General features: G+C 32.8%; 1 non-coding gene across 1 annotated transcript; it reads left to right on the top strand.

Moving 5' to 3' along the window:
- Positions 1-2,430: 2,430 nt before the first annotated feature.
- On the top strand, positions 2,431-2,503 carry TRNAR-ACG. Its single transcript has one exon. It is a non-coding gene; the product is annotated as a tRNA-Arg (tRNA).
- The last annotated feature ends 10,746 nt before the right edge of the window (positions 2,504-13,249 follow it).

Genomic DNA, 13,249 nt, shown 5'->3' with positions numbered 1-13,249 from the left:
ATAGAGTAGTCAACAGGATTACCTGACCAAACTTCTTCTGGAATTTTGAAATCAAGGGATGAGTGTGGAGATCTATTTATCAAATAGCAAGCAGTAGAAACGGCCTCGGCCCAAAAATCACGCCGTTTCCATAACCCAGCATTAGAGAGCATACAACGAGCTCTTTCCAATAGAGTCCTGTTCAAACGTTCGGCAACACCATTCTGCTGGGGTTTACCAGGCAAGGTCTTGTGCCTGGCGATTCCATTTGCTGCACAAAAGTCATTGAAATCTAACTCACAGAACTCCAAGCCATTATCTGTCCTGAGCTTCTTGACCTTTTTACCTGTCTGAGTCTCAACGAGTATTTTCCACGTCTTGAAAATAGAAAATGCCTGATTTTTATGTTTCAGGAAATAGACCCAGACTTTACGAGAAAAGTCATCAATAATAGACATAAAATATCTACAGCCTCCCATAGACTGGAATTTAGTCGGTCCCCATAAATCGGAATGTATATATTCCAATACATCTTTGGTACGATGTGTAGCAGTAGAGAAACTAACCCTCTTTTGTTTCCCAAAAACACAATGCTCACAAAATTGTAATTTACCCGTACCTGAACCACCAAGGAAGCCTTTCTTGCTCAGGAGATGCATGCCTTTCTCACTCATATGTCCCAGACGCATATGCCATAATTGAGTGAGATCCGCATCAGACATCGATGAGGATACCGCTACTGAACCTGTCACAGTACTGCCATGCAACACGTACAGGCTTCCAGAACGAGAAGCTTTCATGAGAACAAGAGAGCCTTTTATGATTTTCAGAACTCCACCTTCAGCTATGTACTTGCACCCCAGAGATTCCAAGGTGCCCAAGGATATCAGATTGCGTTTCAAATCAGGAATATACCGAACATTGGTAAGAGTCCTGACAACATTATCATGAGTTTTAATCTGAACACTTCCAATTCCACTAACCTTGCATTGGGTATCATTACCCATCAAGACAACTCCACCATCAACCGGTTCTAGAGAGACGAACCAGTCTTTGTGAGGACACATGTGGAATGTACAACCAGAGTCCAGAATCCACTCAGTTTTACTCCGTTTGTCACCGGAGCTAACAGATAACATAACATCACCTTCTGAATCACTTTCAACAACACTAGCTTCAGCAGACTTCTTTTCTCTCTCTTGTTTGTTTTTCAACTTGAAGCATTCAGTCACATCATGACCCTGCTTCTTGCAGTACTTACAGGATTTGTTGGACTTACGTCCTTTGGACTTGGATCTAGATTTTTTATTGCTACTCTCTGTTTCAAGTGAACGACCCCTTACAATTAAGCCTTCTCCTTTGTCCTCAGACTTAATTTCAAAATCAAACTTTTCTTTGGACAATAGGTTTGACTTAACAGTGTCGAAAGTAAGGGTGTTACTACTATTACCATACAGCATAATTTCTTTGAAATGCATGTATGATTTAGGGAGAGAGACAAGCAATAAAACAGCACGATCCTCATCTTCAATTACGACATCTACATTCTCCAAGTCCAATAAAATAGAATTAAATTCATCCAAATGAGATTTAATCGAAGTACCTTCCGTCATGCGGATTGTGTATAGACGCTCCTTCAGGCGTAGCTTGTTTGCCATAGTTTTGGCCATGTAAAGCGTATCCAGCTTGGACCATAATTCTGACGCAGTCGTCTCACTTAATACCTCACGTATAACCTCTTTAGACAGGCACAAAAGGATGGTTGAACGAGCCTTGTCATCCAAATCTTCCCAAGTTTCATCTGTCATTGCAGCCGGTTTCTTCTTCTTCCCAGTTAGCGCTTTCTTCAAACCGTTCTGGGTTAGAACGGCTTCCATCTGAACCTTCCAGATAGAGAAGCTAATTTTCCCGTCAAACTTCTCGATATCGAACTTAGTAACAGTCGACATCTTTGAAAATAACTCTCAATTAAACAGCTCTGATACCACTTGTTAGGAATATAGCGGAATAATGCGGAAGCGAAGAATCGAAAATTGAGAATTATAGAAGTTAAATAATAGGGGAGAATATAATAAATGACAAAATAAATTAATAAAGTGGGAAAATATAAATATATATATATTAATCTCTTATAAAGAGAAAACAAAGGAATATATATATACTCTACGTATGATAAAGAAGAAAGAATGAATGAATTGATGTTGCATGAATTACAAAAGATAAACAACTATTTATACAATTAAAAGTGAGAGAGCTATGCGGCATTTGCGTGAAGCTCCGCAACAATCGGTGATGGCATGCAATATGACGTGCAAGAAGTGAAGACATGCATAGCGACGTGGATGGAAGTGGTCTCCACAGGTTTGAGCCACAAAATTTATTATTTTCTAACAAATACAAATCATTAGCAATGTTATAATTAATTGCAATTAAAACTACATAACGATTAAGGACTTCATGGCTCAATGGATAAGGCGCTGGTCTACGAAACCAAAGATTCTGGGTTCAATCCCCAGTGAAGTCGACTAATTAATGGTTTAGTATTGATTCTAGCCTATACTTTCCTTAACCAAGATAGTGAACCCAACCACTGGTTCAGTATTGATATCGCTTCTCTCATGGATTGTAAGCCTATGCTTCCCTTAACTAAGAAAGTGATCCCAACCATTGGTTCAGTATTGATATTGCTTCTCCCATGGATTGTAAGCCGCTTCCCTTAACCCCTTAACTAAGATAGTGAACCCAACCACTGGTTCAGTATTGATATCGCTTCTCCCATGGATTGTAAGCCTATGCTTCCCTTAACTAAGATAGTGAACCCAACCACTGGTTCAGTATTGATATCGCTTCTCCCATGGATTGTAAGCCGCTTCCCTTAACTAAGATAGTGAACCCAACCACTGGCTTCTCCCATGGATTGTAAGTCGCTTCCCTTAACTAAGATAGTGAACCCAACCACTGGTTCAGTATTGATATCGCTTCTCCCATGGATTGTAAGAGTGTCTTGCAAGTGGCGCTGATCGCTTCTCCCATGGATTATAAGAGTGTCTTGCGCCGACCTCTTTTTCAACGAGTTAATACAAATCATTTCCAATGTTATAATTAATTGCAATTAAAAGTACATAATGGCTAAGGACTTCATGGCCCAATGGATAAGGCGTTGGTGTACGAAACCAGAGATTTTGGGTTCGATCCCCTCTCCCATGGATTGTAAGAGTGTCTTGCGCCTAACTTTTTTTCAACGAGTTAATACAAATCATTTCCAATTTTATAATTAATTGCAATTAAAAATACATAATGGCTAAGGACTTTATGGCCCAATGGATAAGGCGCTGGTCTACGAAACCAGAGATTTTGGGTCCGATCCCCATTGAAATTGATTTACTATTTAACTAATTAATGGTTCAGCATTAACTCTAGTTTATAGTTTCCAGATAATGAACCTAACCACTTGGGTTGAGGTTGAAAACCATTCTCTCATGGATTGTAAGAGTGTCTTGTGCCGACCTCTTTTTCAACGAGCTGAGTTAATACAAATCATTTCCAATGTTATAATTTATTGCAATTAAAAGTACATAATGGCTAAGGACTTCATGACCCAATGGATAAGGCGCTGGTCTACGAAATCCCCAGTGAAGTTGATTTACTATTTAACTAATTAATGGTTCAGTATTGAGTCTAGCCTATACTTTCCTTAACTTAGATAGTGAACCCAACCACTTCGGTTGAGGTCGAAAACCATTCGCCGATTCCCATAGATTGTAAGAGTGTCTTGCGCCGACCTCTTTTTCAACAAGTTAATACATATCAATTCCAATGTTATAATTAATTACAATTAAAAGTACATAATGGCTAAGGACTTCATGGCCCAATGGATAAGGTGCTGGTTTACGAAACTAGAGATTTTGGGTTCGATCCTTAGTGAAATCGATTTACTATTTAACTAATTAATTGAAATTGATTTACTATTTAACTAATTAATTAATGGTTCAGCATTAACTATTAAAACTACATAACTATTAAAGACCTCATGGCCCAATGGATAAGGCGTTGGTTTCCGAAACAAGAGATTCTGGTTTGATCCCCAGTGAAGTTGATTTACCATTTAACTAATTAATGGTTCACTTGGGTTGAGGTCAGAGCCGTCAAAACGGGCTTGGCCCGCCCTTACTTAGGTAGGGGGTGAGCTGCCCGCCATTATTTTATTTTATTTTATATAAAATATGCACTTTAAAATTATTGTTATGTGTAATATTTTTGGACTTTGGAGTTGCGACTAGTTTGATGTTTGATAAATTATGAACTTTGAACTTTATGTAATATTTAATGTTTGATTATTATGTTTTATGTGAGTTATGATTTATGTATCAATTTATTTTAATTAGTTTGATGTTTGATGAATAATTTTTTTTTTTTAAAAATGGGGTTTAGGCGGGGGCCCGCCTAGCCCGCGGGCCACTGGCGGGGCGGTCAAGGCCTGTCAAACCCAGGACCGTTTAGGAGCGGGCTTTTTTAGCCTGCCCCATTTAGGCCCGCGGCCCACCGGGCTTTGGCCCGCCCCGCCCCGCCAACCCGTATTGACAACACTAGTTGAGGTCGAAAACCATTCGGTGGGAGATAGTGAACCCAACCACTTGGATTGAGGTCGCCAATTGCTTTCCCATGGATTGTGAGAGTATGTTGCAACTGGTCTACGAAACCAGAGACTCTCGCATGGATTATCTTGTGTTGACCTCTTATTCAATTCTGTTGAAATTTATTTCCTATTTGTATATATTAACTTCATAAGTTTTTTCATAGTGTTGGTATATATAAACATTTTAACTCAAATTTTGCGATAATTAAAAGCAAATTTAATATTTTCTTTTCTTTTATTTTATGAATTCAACAAAACGAAGTAATTTATTTTCAATTATATATAATTACTAGTTTTACACGCGCATTGCGCGAATGAGTTAATGTCTAATGTTTATATAATTAAATAAATATTTAAAAGTATATCAATGCAAGATTATATATGAGAAATTCATACATAAATAATTTAATGTCGAATTTGTTTATTTAAATATGTAACTCATAGTATATGAATACAATGTAATATAGGAGATTCATTATAATTGTTACTAAAAAAATTTAAAATAGTGACCAAGTATTTTTTGTTGCAAAGGGTTCTAATATATTTAATAAATGCACAAATATACAAGATCAATGAATGAATCAACGGTACCAGTCCTTTATGTGTTTTGCTCAGTGTTCATTTAGTTCAACCATTATTGTTGAATAAATTATTATGAATAAAGAAATTCATAATTTAAGGAATTTAGATGTAGTAAAATTTTAAATTTTTTAATTATAATGTAACCCAAAGATATTGAACGTACGATTGGTAAATATGATGTAACCCAAAGATCAAAATACTAAAGAAAGTGTTTGGTTATTCAACAATTTGAAACAACAATTTGTTCCAAACTACTGAAAATACAAACATTGCAATTTATAATATTTTCACTTAGCATTTTTGAAAATGATTTCTCCAAAACACCTCTATATTTAAAAAAAAAAAAAAAAATTACTGTGAAACCATTTCGACTCATTGAATAACAAGATTCAGTTTCGCTGGCTCACTGCTTGCCCATCAACGGATGGACAATCTTAATTTTTAAATTGGAGCCTTAAGGCTCCTTTTATAGGAGCCTCAAGGCTCCCATGCCACCTTTCCCACCAATGTGGAAAAAATAGCAAAACTAAGGGGAGTCGAACGTTTGGCTCCCATATATTTTTTTTTTTTAATTTTATTTCTTTTATTAATTTTTTTTAAAACAATTATTATTATTATTATTATTATTATTATTATTATTATTATTATTATTATTATTATTATTATTATTATTATTATTATTATTATTATTATATACCCTTAGGTCATTTACATGTTAAACTAAACAGCTAATTGTTTTAAATATATTTTTATCCACCGTTGATATAATTCGCTGGTCAAATCCGCCAATATAATTTGCTAACGCTAACCGCTAGCTGCTGATTGTCAAACAAGGACATTGCGAGGTAGTTTCCTGCTTCAATTTGAATTGTTGTGTGATTTGAATACTCTCTTTGCCAACAAATCCTCAAGTAGTTAATATGATTGACTTTATTAATTATATATATTTTTAATTTTTTCATGGTATTAATAAAATACTTGGTAAATAAATATATAACATTATTTTGTATTATAACTTTGATATTTAATTAAAAAATAGTGCACAAAAAAGATAATAGACAATGTAGTGAATATAATAAATTGATGAATTTGAATGTAAAGAATTTTTACATTGGAGAAAAAAGAAAGACAATATAACTAATAAAATTATTTCTCTTAATTAATTTATTGATAATGAATATTTTTTTTTAAAAATAAAGACATTGTAGGGACAATGTAGCAAATATAATCAATTGATGAATTTGAATGTAAAGAATTGTTATATTGGAGAAAAATAAAGACAATATAACTAATGAAATTATTTCTCTTATTTAATTTATTGATAATGAATATTTTTTTTAATAAAAGCATTGTAGACACATAATTCTAAATTAAAGAAATGTATATATGTATTATTTTTTGTTGTAGCTACTAAAATAATAATTGCCAGCTTCTTCCCCATCCCCAGTAGCCATTGCCCCCTCCCTGATGATGATGATGCGGAGGCGGGCTATGGTGGTTAAGAATTATGGGAATAATACAACAGAAATCCACACTTAGCAGCTGTGCAAATTTTACTGTGCGTGCGTCATCTATATAAACATTCAACTGCACTGAAGGTAGCTGATAATCCAGAATCCATGGCCAAATTGAAGGAAGAAGTAACAAGAAGCTTGGGCGTTAATGTGCGTGAGTTTCTGTTCTGCTTCCTTCTGAGCTCGTAATTCTGAAATACTCACGCACATTAAGCACAAATCTCACGTACATTAAACACAATACTCAGGCACATTAAGTACAAAACTCACGCATATTAACATGACGCACATTAAGTACAAATCTCAGGCACATTGAGTATAAATCTCACACACATTAAGTATAAACCTCACGCACATTAATCCTCCGCACAACCGCACGGGAAGCCACAAATTCACCTGATCCCTTCTCTCTCTCTCTCTCTCTCTCTCTCTCTCTCTCTATATATATATATATATATATATATATATATATATATATATATATATATATATATATATATATATATATATATATATATATATATATATATATATATATATATATATTGGGAAGGGTTCAGGTGCAGGTATAGCTTCTCGTGCGTTTGTGCGGTTAGATCTGAGCCGTTGATCAAATCTAGATCAACGACTCAAATCAATGAAAATTAAAAAAAAACGCGTGTCTGGAAGTAAAAAGTATAAGCTAAAAAGGGCGCACCTTAAGTGTTAGATCTTAAGCACAAACTCACGCACATTAAGTACAAAACCCACGCACATTAAGCACAACCTCACGCACATTAAGCACAAAACTCACACACTTTAAGTATTAACTCACAGACCTTAAGTTTCAACAACTACTGACATTAAGCACAAACTCACGCACATTAATTACAAAACCCACGCACATTAAGCACAACCTCACACACATTAAGCACAAAACTCACGCACTTTAAGTATTAACTCACAGACCATAAGTTTCAACAACTACTGACATTAATCACTAACCTCACACACATTAAGCACAAACCCTACGCACATTAAGCACAAACTCCACTCACATTAAGAACAAATCTCACGCACCTTAAGCACAAAAGCCCACACTTTAAGTTTTAACAACTACTCACATTAAGCACAACCCCACGCACATTAAGCACACAAAACGCACGCACCTTACGCACAAGACTCACGCATCTTATATACAAAACTCACGCACATTAATCACAGAACCGCTCACCTTAATTTTGACCTAGATGCAAAAATTACAAAATTGCCACCGCGTTTTTTTTTTTTTTTTTTTTTTTTTTTTTTTTAAATTTTGGTAATCCTGGACGTTGATTTAAGCGAGATGAATGACCCAAATTAAACCACACCACCGTACCTGGGCACCCTAACCGCACCAGAACCTAATTCTATATTTATTATTTATTTATTTATTTTGAATCCAGTGAGACCACCCCAATCAGGTGAGATCATGAGATCCCATCTCATCCATTGATAAAGTTTCAATTGATGGATAGGATTGAAAGTCAAACAATAATTAAATAAGGATAGATTTGAAATACAAGGATGAAGCAGTAATTGTATTTTGATTTTTAATTTTGGTTATATTTAAAATAGAATCTTACCAGAATATTAGGGAACCTAACAATAGTAATATTTAATTATATTTTGTACATTTATAATTTTAAATTATGGAGAATTTTACGTTGGTGTGTGCGTGGGTGTGGACTGGTGTGTGCATTTTACTGTAACATGGCTCGTACACCATGGCGTGCTGGTTTTTTTCATAAAAAATTATGCATTTTGTGATACAGGCATGTACATTTTGGTTTGTGTGTTACTAGTTTCGTGCGTGTGCGAAACGTATCCAAAAGAAAACAAAAATATACAAATATAATATTATTATATAATTATATATATATATATATATATATATATATATATATATATATATATATATATATATATATATATATATAAATTATGTGTGTGTATATTTATTTATTTATATGTATGAATGTATATCAATGTTTAAATATTAAAAAGAAACTAAATATATAAATATACACACATTTATATTTGATTATATAAACATATTTAATAATAATAATATTATTGTTGTTGTTGTTGTTGTTGTTGTTGTTGTTGTTATTATTATTATTATTATTATTATTATTATTATTATTATTATTATTATTATTATTATTATTATTATTATATAATGATTAGTTAAGAAGGACAAAGTTGGAATAATTCAATGTAATCTAAGATTACATTAAAAAAATGGGGGTAATCACATTACCTTGAAATATTACCGCTACATCAGCTTTCAGGTAATATAACATTATTAGACTCAGATTACCTAGGTAATCTAAGATTACATGAACCAAACGCCCCTTAGGTCATTTTACATGGTAATCTAAATAGCTAATTTTTTCAAATATCTTTTTACTGACCGCTGATATAATTCAATGGTCAAACCCGCTAATATAATCCGCTATTTTCTAACTGCTAACACAATCCGTTAACGCTAACCGCTAACCGCTAACTGTTGATTGTCAAACAAGGACAATGCGATGTAGTTTCTCACTTCAATTTGTTGTGTGATTTGAATACTCTCTTTGTCAACAAATCCCCCAAGTAGTTGATATGATTGGCTTAATTATATATATATATATATATTTAAATTTTTTTGTGGTACTAATAAAATACTTGGTAAATAAATATATAGCATTATTTGTATTATAGTAGATTATAGATGTAGATAATAATTTAGTAGCTACAACAAAAAATAATACATATGCATTTCTTTAATTTAGAATTATGTGTGTACAATGTCTTTATTCAAAAAAAATTATTCATTATCAATAAATTAAATAAAATAAATAAATTCATTAGTTATATTTTCTTTATTTTTCTCTAATATAAAAATTCTTTACATTCAAATTCATCAATTGATTATATTCGCTACATTGTCCCTACAATGTATTTATTAATAATAAAAAATTATTCATTATCAATAAATTAATTAAGAGAAATAATTTTATTAGTTATATTGTATTTATTTTTCTCCAATGTAAAAATTCTTTACATTCAAATTTATCAATTGATTATATTCACTACATTGTCTATTATCTTTTGTGTGCACTATTTTTTAATTAAATATAAAAATTATAATACAAAATAATGCTTTATATTTATTTACCAAGTATTTTATTAATACCATGAAAAAATTAAAAAAATATAAATAATAAAATCAATCATATAAACTACTTGAGAGATTTGTTGACAAAGAGAGTATTCAAATCACACAACAAATTGAAGTGAGAACTATTTCGCAATGTCCTTGTTTGACAATCAGCAGTTAGCAGTTAGCGGATTTGACCAGCGAATTATATCAACGGTTGATAAAAAGATATTTGAAAAAATTAGTTGTTTAGATTAACATGTAAAATGACCTAAGGTTATACATATATTTAATAATAATAATAATAATAATAATAATAATAATAATAATAATAATAATAATAATTGTTTTTAAAAAATATAATTAAGCTAATCATAGTAACTACTTGGGGAATTTATTGACAAAAAGAGTAATCAAATCACACAACAAATTAAAGTGGGAAACTACCTCGCAATGTCCTTGTTTGACAATCAGTAGTTAGCTATTAAATATTAGTATATACTTAATATTTTATGCCCTAATTTTTATTTGCTCTCCCTTATGTCCCGTATTTGGTTCCAACCATACCTATACAATTATTTTATTGACAATTATAATCAATCTTGACTATATTATCTTGCATTTGTAAATTTAGAATTACCTATTTAAATACAAAAATTCAACATTCAATTATCTATGCATGAACAATTCCAATATAATATTGTCTTGATATACTTTAAAGTACTTATTTAAAAAAAACACTGGGCATTATCCCAATCGCGCAATGCGCGTAAAAAAACTAGTATATATAATTCTAATAAGAGCCAATAATGTTAGGCCCTTAACTGGAACAAAAAAATATCGGTAGTATTGTTTCTTAAAATGAATGGTTCATATTATTTTGATTTTAGTATTGTTTTAATGATTTTCCTTATTTACCCTCTATTATATTATTTTCTTCCGTTAAATAACCTAAATTCCGTTAGTATAAACTTTAGTAACGGAATATTCCACTCTATTACCCTCTATTATATTAATTTACCGATGACACGGTAAACACCATGCAATACGTTATAGTCAGTCATCGTTCAATGACATGTGTTCTCTAACAATCATCCACATGTCCACTCTCCATATCTCATACATAATGACAAGAAACTCACCATAAGATGGACAATGTGCTAGTCTTATCGGAATTCTAATGCCCAATTAGAATTTCTATGACTTAGGAACATTTTTACAATACTTCATTTATTAATTCTTCGTCACTCATATTCTTAACTTTTAAGAATGAAAAATTAAGAAGATTGTATGAAATAATATCAAATATTAACTGCTTACAAAAAAAAAATCAAATATTAACTAAGTCAAATATAAATAAATAAAATACTTATTTATTATATTTATTTAATAAGAAATCAATGCCCAAAATAATAATGCTGGCTCCTAGGGCATACATGTCTAACAATAGAAACATTTTCACCTGCGTCAAGGATCACAACAATCAAAACATTTCTTGCAATGGCAATAATCAAAGGTTGATTTATTCAACAACTTGACATTAATAATATTTTTCTTCATGGGGATTTAGATGAAGAAGTTTATATGGTTCTTCCTCATGGGTTTCATAGTGACAAACCTAACCAAGTGTGCAAACTTCTTAGGTCATTATATGGGCTTAAACAAGCAAGTAGGCAGTGGAACGCTAAACTCACTACAGCTCTATTACGCACTGGTTTTGTTCAAGCGAAATCAGATCCATCTTTGTCCAATTCTGATTATTTCGTGGGAATCCTAGTTTATGTTGATGATGTTATCATCACTAGCGATTCTCTCAGTCCAATTGATTATTTGAAGAAGTTTTTGGACTCAACATTTATAATTAAAGACTTTGGTGACCTTGGTTATTTTTTAGGCATGAAAGTGGCCAGGAGTTCTGCAGGGCTCAACCTATGCCAACGAAAATACACTTTAGATATTTTGGAAGAGTGTGGTTTTTTGGGACTGTAAGCTAGTAACAAGTCTAATAGTTCTGGAACAAAAGTTGTTGCACAATGTTGCTAGCTGATGCAGGTGGGGTAGGCTTTGTAACTCATAACCACTCATCAAGATATAGCATATAGTGTTCAACAGCTAAGTCAATTCATTGATCATCCCACAAAAAAGTACTTAGCAACAACTCATCATGTTTTACGGTACTTGAAGTCTGCACCTAAAAAAAGAATCTTTTTCTCAACCAAGTCAAACATACATTTGAAGGCTTTTACAGAGTCTAACTAGGCAGCTTGTGACAGGGTTCTGCATTTTCCTAGGTGATTCGCTTATTTTTGGAAATCAAAGAAACACACACAGTTTCAAGGTCATCATCTGAAGCATAATTTCTATGTGTTTAGTTCTTTCATGGAAAATATAATTCTCACCAATAGCAAGGGCGGACTTGTTGAATTCCTCCATCTAAACCAACATTTTTCTTTTGTGATAACAAGTCCACCCTTGCTATTGGTGAGAATTATATTTTCCATGAAAGAACTAAACACATAGAAATTACTATGATGTTGTTTCGGAAAAGGCACAACAAAGTCTCATCAAGCTGCTCTACATTACATCTGCAAATCAAATAGCAGATGGCTTTACCAAAGCTCTAAAGAGAAAGAAAAAAGGAAAAAGCTCTAGAAGGCTCCAAGTTATTTGAGTCAGCTAGTCAACTTATGTCCAGCTCATCCAAAAAGTATTTGTTAGGAGCAGTGGTATACTACGCGTCAAGGGTCTGTGGTTAACAGAAGAAGATGATGGATTACCTATGGTGGCTGATAATAGTGAGAGAGAGAAGAAGAAGAAGAAGAAGTTGCGGAAGAGACTTTCTTTTGATTTTATTCAATACCAACTTAACAAGACAAATTAATATTCTCCCATATATATAGGAGGTACAACCAAAGATGTTAGGAAATAATATTCTAAAAACTGTTAAACTAAATATGGAGGCGATTTACAGAACTATGTGGTCTAATGGTACCCGGGTTGGACTTCCATTTAGAAGGTTGAAAGTTCGAGCCTTAGTGGAGGCGTTATTAGCTCTTTGTGTTTCAGTAGGTTGAGAAAGTATATGAACAGATACTACAATGTCCAAAAATAAATAAATAAATATGGAGGCGATCTTTAATTAACCCAAGCCGTAATCCATTAAGTTGTAGGTGTAGTACATGTACATAGGTGGCCATGACGAGCCTTTTTGGGCTAAGCCAAGCCGTAATCCACTAAGTTTTAGGTGTAGTACATGTACATAGGTGGCCATGGCCATGAAATATAAGGTAGAAGAAAGAATATATATGTAGAAGAGAAGGTGTTATATTTGAGACTAGCCTGCCCCCCATTGTCTGTAGCCTGGAGCCTTTA

This window comes from Ipomoea nil, unplaced genomic scaffold (genome assembly GCF_001879475.1).
Source record: "Ipomoea nil cultivar Tokyo-kokei standard unplaced genomic scaffold, Asagao_1.1 scaffold2647, whole genome shotgun sequence".
NCBI lineage: Eukaryota > Viridiplantae > Streptophyta > Magnoliopsida > Solanales > Convolvulaceae > Ipomoea > Ipomoea nil.
Note: the sequence above shows the minus strand (reverse complement) of the source record. Positions and strands in the feature narration are given on the sequence as shown.